A 15,518-nucleotide genomic window follows, 5' to 3' on the forward strand; every position below is an offset into this window, starting at 1 on the left:
TTTCATTTGCCTAGGTGTATCACTTATTCTTTAGTATTCAGGTTATGTACCCAGGGGACATATCCTGATGCTTTAATGTGTGCCCTCCAGTGTATTCCCACAGCTCCTTCAACATATGTCTAGCATAGTGCTTGTTACACTGTATGGTTAGCACTGATTTTCTTGCCTGTCTCCTCTGGGACACCATCTCAGCACACAATTTTTTTTCAGCACAATTTGTTATATAATGCAATGTTCATTTCTTTCCCAAGTGCCTATCATGGTGTTGGGCATCTGGAGAATTTAAAAAAAAATAAACTAAGGAAATTAGGATAATTTTTAGAAAAAAAATAAAAATTTTTATGTGTTCACATTTTTTAGTAGGGGTTAGCTATGTGATTGTACATCAGCATAATTAAAGAATTATGACAGAATAATGCTACATTTTTATGCAATATAACTACACAGGTTTTTTTTTTTTTTACAGTGAATTGCATTTCAGTTGGTTTCATCCACCTACCTCCTTTGTGGAAGCAGCATCATTTAATAAATAATAAAGGGTCCTTGAGTTTGGATGGGGTCAATAAGAAAATCACTTGTTTTTTCATAACTGTTACCCTTTTCAATTGGGATGAGCCAAAGTAATCCTGTGCAGTAGTTTCCGGCTGCTTGAGGTGGGTTGGGTAGGGTAGGGTTTGAGGTGGGCAAACCTTAGCATTAAGCTGAAGCCTAGAGAGAAAGAAAATCTAGAAGGTGAAGAGGATCCTCTGCTCTTGTGTATCTGGGAAGGCCTGTTGATAGCGTTCTTCTGGAGATCAAGGCACTCGTGATTGCCATGAAGTAGGCCTTAGGATGACTTTCATCCTAGATTTTCTCAATTGTGGCTGACCTGTAGCTGTCAGGAGGCAGAATTAGGAATTCCACTGGGAATTGATTGATGTTTGAAAGCTGTATTTGGGAAAGCTCCTTAGAGACCCATGAAATAAAGTTTGTATACATCTGGAAGAGTATCATTAGAAGAATCTCATAATCTTATATTTTCTGCTGTGAATTCTTAGGAACACAGAGAATGTGAAGTCTTCATATTTCACAGTTCAATGCTTAGAATTTACTTTAGCAGGTTAGATTTATCCACTGCAGACCCCTACTAAAAATTGAAGGCTTCTCCTGTGAAGCAGAAATGAGTTTGGTTTCAGAAAACAATGTTTCTTACTTATCACTGGGAGGGCCCTGGTTGTGTTGACTACAGAAATCTTTTGACATTTCAGAAAACTTATCACAATTTTTTCTTTGGCCTATTTCCTTTGCTTTTCTTCCTTAAAAAAAAATCTCATTCAAGTTGGTCCCTCTTTTCTTTATACTGATGGTTACAAGATGACTAAAATATGTTTTGCTCATATGTATTCAGTTGATGCAATATCTTACTCAAAGCTAGATATATTCCATAATAAATACTTAATTTTGTTCCAGAAGTTTTGAAAACAGGTTTATTTTATTTTCAAGGATAATCAAATTTACTCTTTAAAAAAGATTTTATTTGTTTATTTTTTTAGATGGAGGGAAGGGAGGGAGAAAGAGAGGGAGAGAAGAATCAATGTGTGGTTGCCTCTCAAGTGCCCCATACTGGGGACCTGGCCTGCAACCTAGGCCTGTACCCTGATTGGGGATTGAACTGGCAACCCTTTGGTTTGCAGGCTGATGCTCAATCCACTGACTCATTCCAGAGAGGGCTTAAATTTACTCTTTAATCTTGTGGTTTTCTATGCAATGATATGTTCATTTTTGTTTAGGTCTGGGAGTAGTTAAATGTACATTCTTTTCCTCCTCTTTTTAAAAGAATCTCTAGTGAGTCTTCGTTTTATCAAATGTGTCTTCTATGATGTTTTTGTGGTTGGTATGGGCACTAAATACAGAATAAGGCCTCACCTGCCAGTACCTTTGTTAAAACACATCTCAACATTATTTTCATAATTTTACAAAAATTACGAAAATTACAAAAAATTTCTTTGTTTTAATCTAATTCCTAAATTTAGATTTTGATTCTCCAACATAATTTGTTTTCCATGCTTATGTATCTCAATTCATTTAGTTTCTGTGTGGTGAATGATTTATATGACCATTTATATGACCATTTAAACAATTATATTTCTGTGTGGTGATCATAAAATGTCAATGTCACAAGAGGAAAATTCATAGAACTAGAGTCTCCCTGCATTTTATTGTGTTATTGATTTAACAGTCATCTCATTAAGTGTGCTGCTTTCCAAAGTGACCACAAACATCACTACATATTGCCAAGCAGAGAAATTGTCCTTTGAAAATGAGCACAGATAATTTTCAAAAAGTACACAGTCTATGTAAGGCATGTTTTAGCTAGAAGCTAAAGCAAATACAAGCTGCAAATGAACCAATAAAATATAAAAAAAGCACTTGCAAAATAAATCTTATGATGCACTTAGGGAAAAGCTGCATGACATTTTCTTTTGCTGTTATAATGGTGCACTATTTGGTTGACCAGCTGGCTGGCCAACCCCTAAAGACTTCATTTCCTGTTTTCCAATTATAGGACTACAAATTAATGCATCTCCAGTGTTTAGCAATGACATTTTAGATCATTTAACTAACTCCTTTGTATAGGTTACCTTTCTTTATTAGCACCATAAAAATGAGACTGATGGCAGCATTTATAGTCACTGGGAAGAGTAGCCTAATAAGCTGGTGAGTCATGAACTCATTCTTTCCTGTTGCCTAGCATTTCATATGGAGAAAAATGAACCATACATTCTGTAAACAGACAAAGAAATGCGGTGATAAGTTAACTCTGACAGTATTAAAGCTAGGATGAGGAATTATTTGTTCCCCATATTTTAAAATTAAGAAATCTGCTGCACAATAATGGGGCTTGAATTTATGTAATCAGGCAAATCACAATATGCATCTGGCAAATATAGTACCAATCACTTGGAGCCATACGAATTTTACATTTTTTTCCTCTTAGAGCATGACCTCAGAGGCACTTTATTTTAACAAGTCTTATAAAGTTTTTAATAATTTAAGAAAGACAATGTCAGGTCATTAAAATATTTTTTGTGTTACAAGTATTGTACCACTTGATGAGGGAATGGTATATATTTGCTTCTATGCTCTGCTATTGACTGGGGTGGTAAAGCCTTTCTCTTTGGTTTTCAGGGCTTAAATTGTTGGGCTTGATAGTATGGGAGAAACAGCTGCATGCATCATACATTCTTCCTGATGGGATGATGCTTCCAAAGGAACTCAGACTCCAGCTCCCTTTTTCTGAGGTTTACATGGTCAAAGTGGAGTCCCAATCTTCCTTTTTCATCTTTGTTCTGGAAGAAAGCACACTGCCAAACATTTTCTTATGGAATAAGATCTGACCTTGGCTGGGAGTAGTCATATTCACAAATGACATTATCTTTGGGTTTTGATGTGTCATCGCCAAATGTAGTCATATGTAGAGTCTCAGCCACAGGATCCTTTCTTCAGCTTTGAATGTGCATCTTATTACTGGGTCCCATCACTGTGAATTAATATCCTAGAATATATCCTGGAGTTATCGCATGACTATCACATTGTTTCATGAAGACTGAAGTGGGAAGAGTGTTCAAAGGATTACTTTGCTGAATTTTGACATTTATGTAATTTTTGTAACCTTGTTCAGGTATTTCTTCATTTTAATGAGACAGACTCAAAAGAAAAGACAGACAGAAAGAAAGAAATTTGCTCTTCCTGTCTTGAGCTCTGCAAGACTTTGAGAATAAATACAAATAAAAGATTGATGACCTAAATAGTTTTTCCCTAGAAATAATTGTATGTTTTTTGCAGAAGTGAAGTAAGATTCAATGAAAGACTTGTACACAGCAATTAGGGAGGTGAAGTAGGAACTAAAATACATATATAAAGGGTGAGGCTGAAGTAGGTTTACTATTGTGAGCCCTCAAAACAGAGTTTATTCAGAACTTCTGCCAAGATGGAGGCATAGGTGGAAACACTGTGCCTTCTCCCACAACCAAGTTTGAATACAACAAAGGTTTGGAGAAACTAAGACACAGCCAAAAAAAACAGAAAATTGAATTATACAGAAGTCCGACAACCACTAACCTTTCAACAGGGACGGTAAGAGGGGCGGAGCCAGCAGCGGAGCAGGGTCAGGCAGGAAAGATCCTCAGACCTAGGCGTGCAAGTGGCCTGGACCCAGTCAGGGTGTGGGGCAGACTGACCTCGGTTGCACATTCGCCCACAATGAGACGGACCACGCAGGCCCCAGGGGGCGAGGGCTGACGGTGGTGGCACACTTGCGTGCAGTGGGATGAAACGCGTGGACCCGGTGATGGCAGGGGCTGCGGCACTGGTGAGGGCTGCGGCAGCAGGTGGCAGAGAGGACGCCATAGTCTCTCTTGGACCCCGCCCCCACATACAACGTCACAACCCAGCGACTTAGTTGCCCTGCTCTAGTGAACACCTTAGGGCTCCGATCCTGCTACGGAACAGGCACGAACAGCCCAAAAGATGGCGCAAGAAGAACTCAAAGTCCCAGAGCCAATAACTCTCAGCAACCAAGAAATTGCCAGCCTCTCAGAAGCACAATTCAAGACACTGTTTATCAGGATGCTAACAGAACTGGTTGATTATAGTCACAAATTAGAGGAACATATGAAGGCTAAACTAATTGAAATGAAGGGAGATGTCCAGGAAACCAATAGCGATGGAAAGGAAACTGGGACTCAAATCAATGGAATGGACCAGAAGGAAGAACGAAACATCCAACCAGAAAGGAATGAAGAAATGAGAATTCAAAAAAATGAGGAGAGGCTTAGGAACCTCCAGGACATCTTTAAACGTTCCAACATCCGGATTATAGGGGTACCAGAAGGGGGAAAGAAACAGCCACGAGTGGAAAACTTATTTGAACAAATAATAAAGGAGAACTTCCCCAGTCTGGCAAAGGAAATAGACTTCCAGGAAATCCAGGAAGCTCAGAGAGTCCCAAAGAAGTTGGACCCAAGAAGGAACACACCAAGGCACATCATAATTACATTAGCCAAGACTAAAATGAAGGAGAGAATCCTAGAAGCAGCAAGAGATAAGGGGACAGTCACCTACAAAGGAGTACCCATCAGACTGTCAGCGGATTTCTCAAAAGAGACCTTACAGGCAAGAAGGGGCTGGAAAGAAGTATTCCAAGTCATGAAATCCAAAGACCTACAGCCAAGATTGCTTTATCCAGCAAAACTTTCATTTAGAATGGAAGGACAGATAAAGTGCTTCTCAGATAAGGTCAAGTTCAAGGAGTTCATCATCACCAAGCCCTTATTATATGAAATGCTAAAGGGACTTATATAAGAAAAAGAAGATGAAAAATATGAACAGTGAAAGGACAGCAAACTCACAGTTATTAACAACCACACCTAAAACAAAAGCAAACCAAGAAGACAGCTAGATCAGGAGTGGAACCATAGAAATGAAGAACACATGGAGGGTTAGCAACAGGGGAGTGGGAGGAGGAGAAGGGGGGAGAAGGTACAGAAAATAGCATAGAGGGTAGGTAGAAAATAGACAGGGGGGAGGGTGAGAATAGTGGGGGAAACATAGAATCTAAAGAATTTGAGACACGTGGTTATAAACTAAGGGGGGGGAGAATTGTGGGGGAGGGGGTGTGCAGGGTGGAGGGGAATGAAGGGGGGGAATAGAACAACTGTAATGGTATAATCAATAAAATATTTAAAAAAACAGTTTATTTATTCTTGTTTTATTTATTCATTATTGTATTATTTCCATATAAACAACTATAAACCTACTTTCCCCCCACCCTGTATATAAAAGAAAAGAGTAACATAAAGGACTGGAAATATCACATTGTATACATTAGCTATATGTGATTTCAAGATGAGTCATTCACCTTTTGATCATTAGAGCATCAACTGGGACACACTTGCATTTATTACTCTCTTCTGTTTGCCCTGGGAATGCCCTCTTTCAGCAAAGCACAGGTGTGTTTAATGTTTGGGCCCTGAACAGTGTTAGTACTCTCAAGTGTAACACCAAGGAAGCTATTTTTTCTTTTTGGTTTTTCATTTTTTCATTTTAATTATATTCTGCTGATTATGCTATTAAAATTGTCCCAATTTTGTCTCTTTTGTCCCCCTCTATCCCGCCCTCCCCACTCCCTCAGGTAATCCTTACACTGTTGTCCATGTCCATGGGTCACACACATATGTTCTTTGGCTCCTCTATGTCCTATGCTGTACTTTATATCCCCATGACTATTTTGTAAGTAGCAATTTGTACTTCTTAATCTCTTCACCTTTTTTGCTTATCTCCACAACCTTTCTTTGATCTGACAACCATCAAAATGTTCTCTGTATCTATGATTCTGTTTGTTCTGCACGTTTATTGTCTTTTAGCTTCAATTGTTGATAGATAATGATTTATTGCCATTTTATTGTCCAGTTTTGATCTTCTTAAAGACGGTTTAACATTTCATGTAATATTGGTTTGGTGGTGATGAACTCTTTTAGCTTTGTCGTGTCTGGGAAGCTCTTCATTTGTCCTTTGATTCTAAGTGAAAGCTTTGCTGGCTAGAGTAATCTTGGTTGTAGGTCCTTGCTTTTTATCACTTTGAATATTTCTTACCAGTCCCTTCTAGCTTGCAAAATTTATTGTGAGAAATCAGCTGACAGAATTGTGGGAGCACCCATATAGGTAACTAACTTCTTTTCTTTTTCTACTTTTAATATCCTTTCTTTGTTTTTAACCTTTGGTGTTTTAATTATGATGTGTCTTGCTGCGATCCTCTATGGGTACATCTTGTTTGGGACTCCCTGTGAGAAGATTTTTTTTTTCTTCTTGTAAACTGCTTCATCAAGCATCCAAATTCTAAATTGGAAGTGGGGATATTTTTCTCAGAAGTATTTTCTCCCATTATCCCTTCAGTGCTTCTTTTCTTTTTTATGACTTCCTATTTATTTTTATGCCCCCCTCTCCAGGATGCTTTACTGCTTGGAGTCTGTGTCTAGCCCTGTGCATGACGGCAGTCCCAGGCTCTGGTCTTTATTCCCCCCATGGAACCAGGGGGGGAATCTCTCCAGACCTACAGAACTAATATGCACTAAGTTCCCAAAGTGTGGTCCTTGGACAACAAGCATCAGGATTACCTGGGAACTGAAATTTTTGGTCCCAAGAATTTGGGATTTTCTTATCCTTAAGAATAAGAAGCTCTGGGCATGGGGCTCAGAAAACTTTTAATAGATTAAAGTCCTCCAGTGATTCCAATGCATGATAAAAAGTGAATATTTATATTTAATAAGGGGTAATATCTTCACCCAAAGAAACACATTTTGGGGGGGGGTAGCGAATTCAGGTTATCAAGAACAAAAGGAAGTTTTTCTACTGTGCTCTGATTATAGTAGTACTAAGTAGCTCCACTTGTGCATAAAATGGATGTTGCTTTGGGTCCAAATGTTAAAATAAATCACTTAAAGCTACAACAAATCAGATGGCAGGCAAAAGAGTCTGTATAGTTGTGTAGAAGTCGGTTGAAAAAGGCTTGGTTTCAGTTTGTTGAGGTAGAAAAAAGATTGAAAGGAAATTTGCCACTTTTTTTTGCATACACGGGTAAGCTTTGTTCTTTTTTGTTATATCTTTTTGCATTTGACCTTGAATGATTACAAGAATGGCTACAAAGCCTCTGAAAATTAAAGCTCATTTCACTACAAAGGAATTTTTATGCAGTAGCTTTAATGTTGAACTTCAATTGAACTAGATTTCAGACTGCATACTGTCATTAACTTGCTTAGTGGTTTTATGTAAATGAATTAATTTTGTCCCTCAATTTCTTTTTCAATTATAGATACTTTCAATTTATGAGTATAGTTTGGAAATAGAGACTGTTAATAAAAACTATTGGAAAATGTTTTTATAATACTTTACTCTTTCTAACATATGATCACAATATCAGTGTGCATATCGTACTGGTGTAACTCCAGCGTGTTTTCCTTTCATGTTTCTTCACTGATACCTCTGTTAACTGAAGTTAGATTACCTGGGGAAACATAAGGGGTTATATAAATTATGTACTTGTGCAACTGTCACTGTGGTTGAAAGTTTAAGCACTACTTTCAGCTCTGGTTGTGTATTGCAATGTTATGTAGGTTGAACATGTGTAAATGCCCAGTCTTGTCAATAAGAAAAAAATACAGAAGCAACCCAGTGGCTGCTTATTTCATTGGAACTAACCCCCTCTCCGTTTTGAGGGAACATGGGGCTAGCACAGAGTAGTAGGCGTCAGAATTGAATAATTGGATACTTTATTAAATAGAAATGATTTAGTTGATCTTTAGTTAAAAATGTGAGTGACATTTAGCCTGGGAAGACATGCTGGAGGCAGCAGAAAAAAGTGGTCACTTAAATGCTCAAGTATATGAAGATCAGTGAGGGTTTCACATAGACCTTGCAAAGTCCAATTTGATAGGTATTTGATTGCATTTTCACCTGCCTCTGGAAGGGTCTTCAGAATTTATGAGTAGTTTGAGGCACAGGGAAGAATGAGGAGAACACCAAGCTTCTTAGAAGCTGGAAGCGTCATGACTGTGGCTCTGTAATTGCCTGTAATGTCTCACATGGTGCTCTAACTGAGCAGTTTCACATAGGGTCCAATGTGAAACTGCTCAGTTAGAGCAGTTTTGGTAGTTCCCCACTACCGATGACGTATGGGTAACTTAGCAGTCAAACCAGTTGAAATCTACGTATGGTCTATCTTGGGGCATAAGTAATTTTTTAAAAGTCTACATTTGCCTTCTAATTCTCTCAAAGCACCATGCAAATTATTGATCTTCCCAACATACGACAGAGAGGATACAAAAAAAAAGTATTTTATAAATTGCTGTGGGTGGATGGGTGTGCTAAGAAGCAAGTCTTCAGTTCTAACTACCCTTGTGTTATCTCTATAACATAGTGAATGTGTGATACGACTTTGGCTTTCCAGTCAGAGAGAGCTGGGTCTGCATCCAAGAATAACGGCATTGGACATGCTACTTAACCTTCCGGACCTCAGTTTCTGCACCTGTAAAATGGGCATACAACACTAGCTTAATTGTAAACATTAAAAACGCTGTGTGTAAAATGTCTGGTGATCAGAAAGATCTCAACACTTACTAAAACTTACAATAGTTCTTTTATCTTTAATGTTCATCTATAATTTCACAAAAAGAGACAATGCCCACGTATTATGGCCTGGGTCATTGGACATTTGCTGTTTTCAGTAGAATTTCTCAGTTGTGCATAGATCATAGTCCTGGGCTGACTTTTGAAACTCCTATGACAAACCATCACAATGAAAAAAATTCCCATTTTCTCTAGGGTGTCGTTGTTAGTCTGTGGTCAACCTCTTATCCAGACTTTTTGTAAGATTCCTTTAAACTCCTGAATAAAAAAATTCATTTAATGTTTACAGTTGATCACTTACATTGTATGTATTGTAGTAGTAAGCAACATCTGGAATGAACATCTATTTACACAGGTTTTTTTTTTTTTTTTTAAGCCAGCAGATGATTCCTGCTGGCACTCTTCTGATGGTATTTGGTACAAGCCTGCGGGGTAATTTCCCAGGGACCCGCCACTCCCTCCTGACAGCCTCCTCTGCTGAAGCAGGCCCCGCTGACCTCTGCTGGGCTCCCTGGGGTCAGGCCACTGCCTGGCCCTCTCCTGCTCTCTGTGGGCTGTCCCCTCTGCCTAGCCCACTCCAGCTGCTTCCCATTCATTTCCTGGTTTCATTGCTTGCGGAGGATTTGGAAATTCTCCACTGAGGCAGCGATCAGCATTCTTCACAGCTGGCAGTTTTCCAGCCAAATGGGACTCTTCCTCTTGCAGCTCCCACCTGCCTGCAGCTGAATTGCTGCTTCTGGATGTGTCCAGGGCAGCCAGAGCACGTGACACAAACTGCACAGAATTCCTGCCCTAGGCTGTAGGGGAGGCCACCAATTGCACACTTCATTCAGGGCCATGGAAATTCCCCCTGCCCTTCCTCCCGACCCATTCTGAGATGAAGCACCATCTAAATAGATTTCTCTATGTTTCTGTTCTGCCCTTCTACCATTTCCCCAAATGAGAGCTCTGAGGAAGGTCAGCAGAGCTTGGAATTAGCTAACCAGGGTTAAATCATGGAAAACACCAGAGGTCCAGATAGGAAAGAGGGGCCAAGAGTTAGATAGTTGACGAAACATGACTGGCTGAGCATTCACCCCTGTGGACACGAGGAGCTGACCGCTGCCGACACTATTCCTGTGTCTCTGCGGTGGCCTCCTGTACTGAAGGCCTGGAGTTCTAGTTCCTACCCCAACTTCCTCTTTCCAGAAGAGCCGGGTGTGGTGCAGCATTTTCCAGATTGTTCTGTGAAACAATAATCCCTGGAGATGCTCCTTGAGGAAAGGTTTCCATGGTGAATAACGCTGTACAATGCCGTGTACTGTAGCACACTCAAGAAGTTTCAGAGTGTGTTCCATTCTTACGGTACAGGCCCTGGAATGTCCTGCTTTCCCAAGAGGTTCCAAAAGTTACAGGACTACAGAATGTTTCGTTCAGGCAACACCTAATAACAAACAGTGAAGCTAGTGGTCAGTGGACATACTGTTCCTTAAGCCCGCCCAAACCACACCCACCTCAGGGCCTTTGCCCTTGCTGTTCCCTTGGGGTGGAATGCTGTTTCTATGGATATTCACATGACTCATTTTATTCCGGCCTCTGCTTAGGAGCTTCCTTCTCTGACCGTCCTACCCAGGAGAGCCTCTCTTATCCCCATTCAGTTCCTTCACTTCCATTTACCCCTCACCCTGCTTCATTATTTTTTCATATCAGTTATACCTCTTGGTATTACAAATCATGTAATTGTTATTATGTTATAATTAATGTATTTTTGATAAATCTCTTGTGCTTAAAATGGAAGCTCCATAAGGGCAGAGACATGGCTTTGCTCTCTGATGAATCTTCAGCTCTGGAATGGTGCCTAGTGCAAAGCTGGCACTCAACAAACAGTTGAATGAACAGATGAATAGTGGAGAAGAGCAAGGAATCTCAAGGCATCAAACCTCAGCTCTACCTGTTTCTCTCGTGAACTTGAACAAACCCATTCATTGCTTGGACCCTCTATTTCTTTATATAAAGTCAGGAGAACATGAGGAGGATGTCTTATAGATACACGAGGAGGATGAAATGGGAGCTTGGCTATGACAGGGCTTCACAAACTGTTGTAGGGTTCCTTAGTCTGTTCCAGCTGCTAGAACAAAAATACTACTGACTGGGTGGCTTATATAAACAACAGAAATTTATTTCTCATAGTTCTGGAGGCTGGGAGGCCCGAGAGCAAGGTGCCAGCACATTCAATCTTTGGTAAGGGCCTGCTTCTTGGTTCATAGGCAGTTGTGTTTTTGCTCTGTCCACACAGGGTAGAAGGGGTGAAGATACTTTCTTGGGATTTCTTTTATAAGAGCATTAATCCCATTCATTGGGACCCCACCCTACTTCCAAATACCATTGCATTGGAGATTAGGTTTTAACATGTGAATTTTGGGGTGATACAACTATTCAGACTATAACAGAGGCTAAGCAAATACAAGTTCCTATCAAAGATAAAATGCAGAAAAGAAAAGGGAGGTAACTCCCAAGGTAGAGATCTGTTTCTCTGAGAGTGTGGAGATAAGTCCTTTTGATAGTAGGGAGGGACAGAGTAGGAGAAATGAGAGGATGTGGTGTGATCTAGAGAGGAAAGACCCCTTGATATCGTCCTCAAATGCAGGGAAGGGAGAAGCACTTAAGGCGGGGAAGAAAGATGTACAAATAGAGGTTGGTGAGTGCTACTATGCCCCTGATATGTTTTTTATACGAAGTTAAATCAGTATGGAAGCCTTATAGGGTAAGCGTTGTCTAGGTTTTGTAGGTTTTATTTGCAAGGAAACTGAAGCAGTGGAGTTTCTGTACTTTACCCAACACCATATAGGAAGAAAGAGTCCAGATCCAAGTGCTGCTCTGAGGCTGTGAGACAATGCAGTCTTGGCTCTCACAGAGCCTAATGGGGTCTGCTCCTCACCCTGTGTGAAGGTGGCACTGGAAGAGCAAGGGCAAGGTCAACCAGGGAAGTTTAGGCTGTCAATCTACAAACATTGCTGAGACATAGGACCACCCATTGAGGTTGCCTTTTAGTGGAGGGAGCAGGGGAAGGAAAAAAGAAGGTCAGAAGTAGTTAAGATGGTTTTAACTTTGTTATTGCAGGACATGTGTATATATGTTCAGAAAATGGGAATTGTTGAGGCTGGGGTGCATGGGCCCTGATGCTCGCCTAGTTTACTTGTATTATTTTCTGCTTTTAGGGCTTATTTCTTCTCCTATCTTGTTTCTCTTTGTTTTTCAATCACATGTTGATATTACTGTTTGTGTTAACTAGTTAGCTGTGTGTCTCCGCCTGAGTCAACCTAAACATCATAAATGACTTTGGTAACAAATTGGGGAATTGAATCAATTTGATGAGATATAATATTCTTCTCTGTGTTACCAAAGTTTTTGACTCACAAGGACTAAAATCAGCTCCAAAAAACCTTGATTGATTTGGGTGTTAAATTCAATAAAGGCCTCCCACCAATCCAGCTGTTAGGCCTGATGTGTGAAACTTGCCCCCTCTGAAGACACTTGGGACTTTGCCCATGAAATAGGGAACTATGGTTGGAAATCAAATCTTGGCAACTTTAGAACATGAGATAGTCAAAATCTCTAGACTAAACTGAGCATGATTACTGTCATTTCTACTCCATAGAGCTCTTCTTCCTTATAAAAGTTGTCAGAGTGAGTCCAGACAGAAGCTTTGACTCCACGTGTAAAGCAGCACAGCTAAGCAGTGATCAGCATGAAGTAGCCCCCAAGAGCTTTCGCTTGAAATAAAACATATTTAGAGATGAGGATGGGAATGGGGAAATGTTTTCTTCATATTTTTTGAATAATGCTTTTAGTTTTCTTAGTTCAAGTGAATGGACACTGTGTGTGTGTGTGTGTGTGTGTGAGAGAGAGAGAGAGAGAGAGAGAGAGAGAACAAAGAACAGAGAGAAAGAGAATATCCCAGGCTTTTCAAATGTCCTCTCCTTGCTCTTTCAATGCATCTGCTCCCCACGGCCCGTCAGGCCCCATGCACATTTCTGTCTCAGCACCGTGATTACAGGTGCAGTCTAGTATGATAGAATGATTGGGGTGGAAATGCTGGCAGCAGGCTTGGAATTAGAATCTTGGCTTCACCATTTTCTTCTGTCCTTGGCACATTTTTAAAACTGTTTCCTCATATGCAAATGGAGATATTAACAGTCCTTATATCTCACCGTTGTGTTAAAAGAAGTTTCTAGGCCCAAGATGGAGCTGTTCCTGCCTGGGTGTCACATCAGCAAACTGAAATTTAGGTAACATTCTGTTACAGTGTGCAGCCAAGGGGGCTGGGGGTGGGGCAAAAAGAGATTTGGAATGGGGTTCCAGAACTCGAAGTGTCTAGGAACTATTAGAAAGACATATAAGATGTCCTCACCTCTTCCCCTGCCACAGGTGTGATTTGGGGGAAGGGACACATGGAGCAGGAACATGTGGAGCTGTTTTGTACAGCCACAGCTTTTCAGCTAACCTCTGGCATGGTCATTTAACATATCTACAACCTTTAACTGGCTGCATAGATATGTTAAATAGCTGTAGCCATGCTTGGAGCCAGGGGGATGAAAGTAACTTCTACTAAAGATGTAACTGGGGGCAGGTCCCCCAGGTGACAGCACCTGCATGAGAGCTTGGACAAGATCGGCTCCCTGACATGGGGTCACACCTGCCCAGACTCACGATGGCAGCCCAGTGAAGCTGGAAAAATATGGGAGTGCTGGCAAGTGTAGCTGACTGTGAGAAGAGTCGGAAATGAGACTGCAGAGGAGGATTAGCGCGGGATTTAAACCCAGACACGGCAGCCACTGAGAGGAGAGAGCCATACGCTTTTGGCCAGAGTGGGGACCCCCACAGCTGGGGTGGAGAGAATCACCATGCGGCTTTAGCAGAGAACTGCCACTCGGCTTTGGCAGAGTGGCAACCACCACCCCTGCTGGCCCCGCAGCTCTGGTAGAGAGAAGAACCATGTGGTTTGGGCCAGAGTGGGGACCCCTGCAGCTTTGGTAGAAGAGGACCACGCAGCTTTGAGGTGCTCCCTTTGGCCACATGGCCTGGGAAGCAGGAGAGACTTTGCCTGAAGGGTGAAAGAACTCTTGCCAGTAGGCCATGAGAAGGGGCCACATGGCTTTGGAGTAATTAGAGATCCTGCCTGGACGGCGACACAGCTGACGGTGCCAGGAGCCTGAATCATGGATGTGTGCTTCTTTTCCTGAAATACGGTACCCCAAATTAGGGCAGGGGAGAAGGAAGGACTGTGTGTGTCTGTGGGTATCCTAAAGGACTTTGATACTTTAATGAAGACATTAGGTCACTACTTTAAGTCTGTATAGCTTTAAATAAACATTTCCTTTTCTATTCACAAATCTCTGGCATTGAGAGACGTCTTTCCTCTGGTGGTGGACAATGTGAACTTAGGGTACTCTTGGTAATAGTATATCGTACCCCCTTGGCCCTGTGTGTGCGTGTTCAGTAACAATTCCTGCCCCTGTAAATGCTCTGCTTGACCTGAAACACAGTATATTCAGTCAGCCATTCCCCAAATGCTAAACCACGTCTGCACTTCTCATTCCAAACAAGGTTGACTGTGTGGTCCTAGCCAATCAGATATTTTCTATTTCTTCCTTGTTCTTTATTCTTTACCCCATAAAGCCTCTTGCATTCTGAGCAATTTTGCATTCCTCTGAGAAAAACCTGTCAACCTTCTGAAGTATTAAATAGAGCTTGTATTACCTAAATCGTCTTCTTCAATAATTGTTTGAGATAAAGTTTGTATATAACATTGTGTCAATTTCAGGTGTACAACTAATCATTTTTTGAACAGTTGTCATGAAGATTATATAAGATAATGGATGTGGGACATTTGGCACATGGTAAACACTCAGCAAATGATAGTGAGGGTTATTTTTGCTATTAACACCCTCTCTGTTCCCTGTGAGGATATACCTTTCTCGAGGGAAAGAACTTTTACTCATCTTGTGATCCTCATGTTAACTTGTATATGTAGGTGTATGATACCTATCTATTTAATGGACTAGAATCCACATTTTAACAAATCTCAGTGTGTTGCAATTGGCCCCCAAACTTCTAAAAAATGTGGCTATTATAATCAGCATGTTCTCCTTGCAGGTATTGTCAGCTGTTAGGTTGAGTGAAACTCCACTGCCCTAAAAATAATTCATGCTGTGTTTCTCGAAAGCATATCCTACACATCTAAATGTCACCTTATATTTGAACACACACTAGTTAGATTGGATCCTTACTGTGCTGTGGCCTTCCCTGGGAGTCTGATTTTTATGGAGCTGGTAGATGCTTTAGGTATACGAAGAGATTCACAGTTGTAGAAATCA

Source organism: Sturnira hondurensis, unplaced genomic scaffold (genome assembly GCF_014824575.4).
Source record: "Sturnira hondurensis isolate 20B ecotype Veracruz unplaced genomic scaffold, ASM1482457v3 Scaffold0006496, whole genome shotgun sequence".
In the NCBI taxonomy this organism is placed as follows: Eukaryota; Metazoa; Chordata; class Mammalia; order Chiroptera; family Phyllostomidae; genus Sturnira; species Sturnira hondurensis.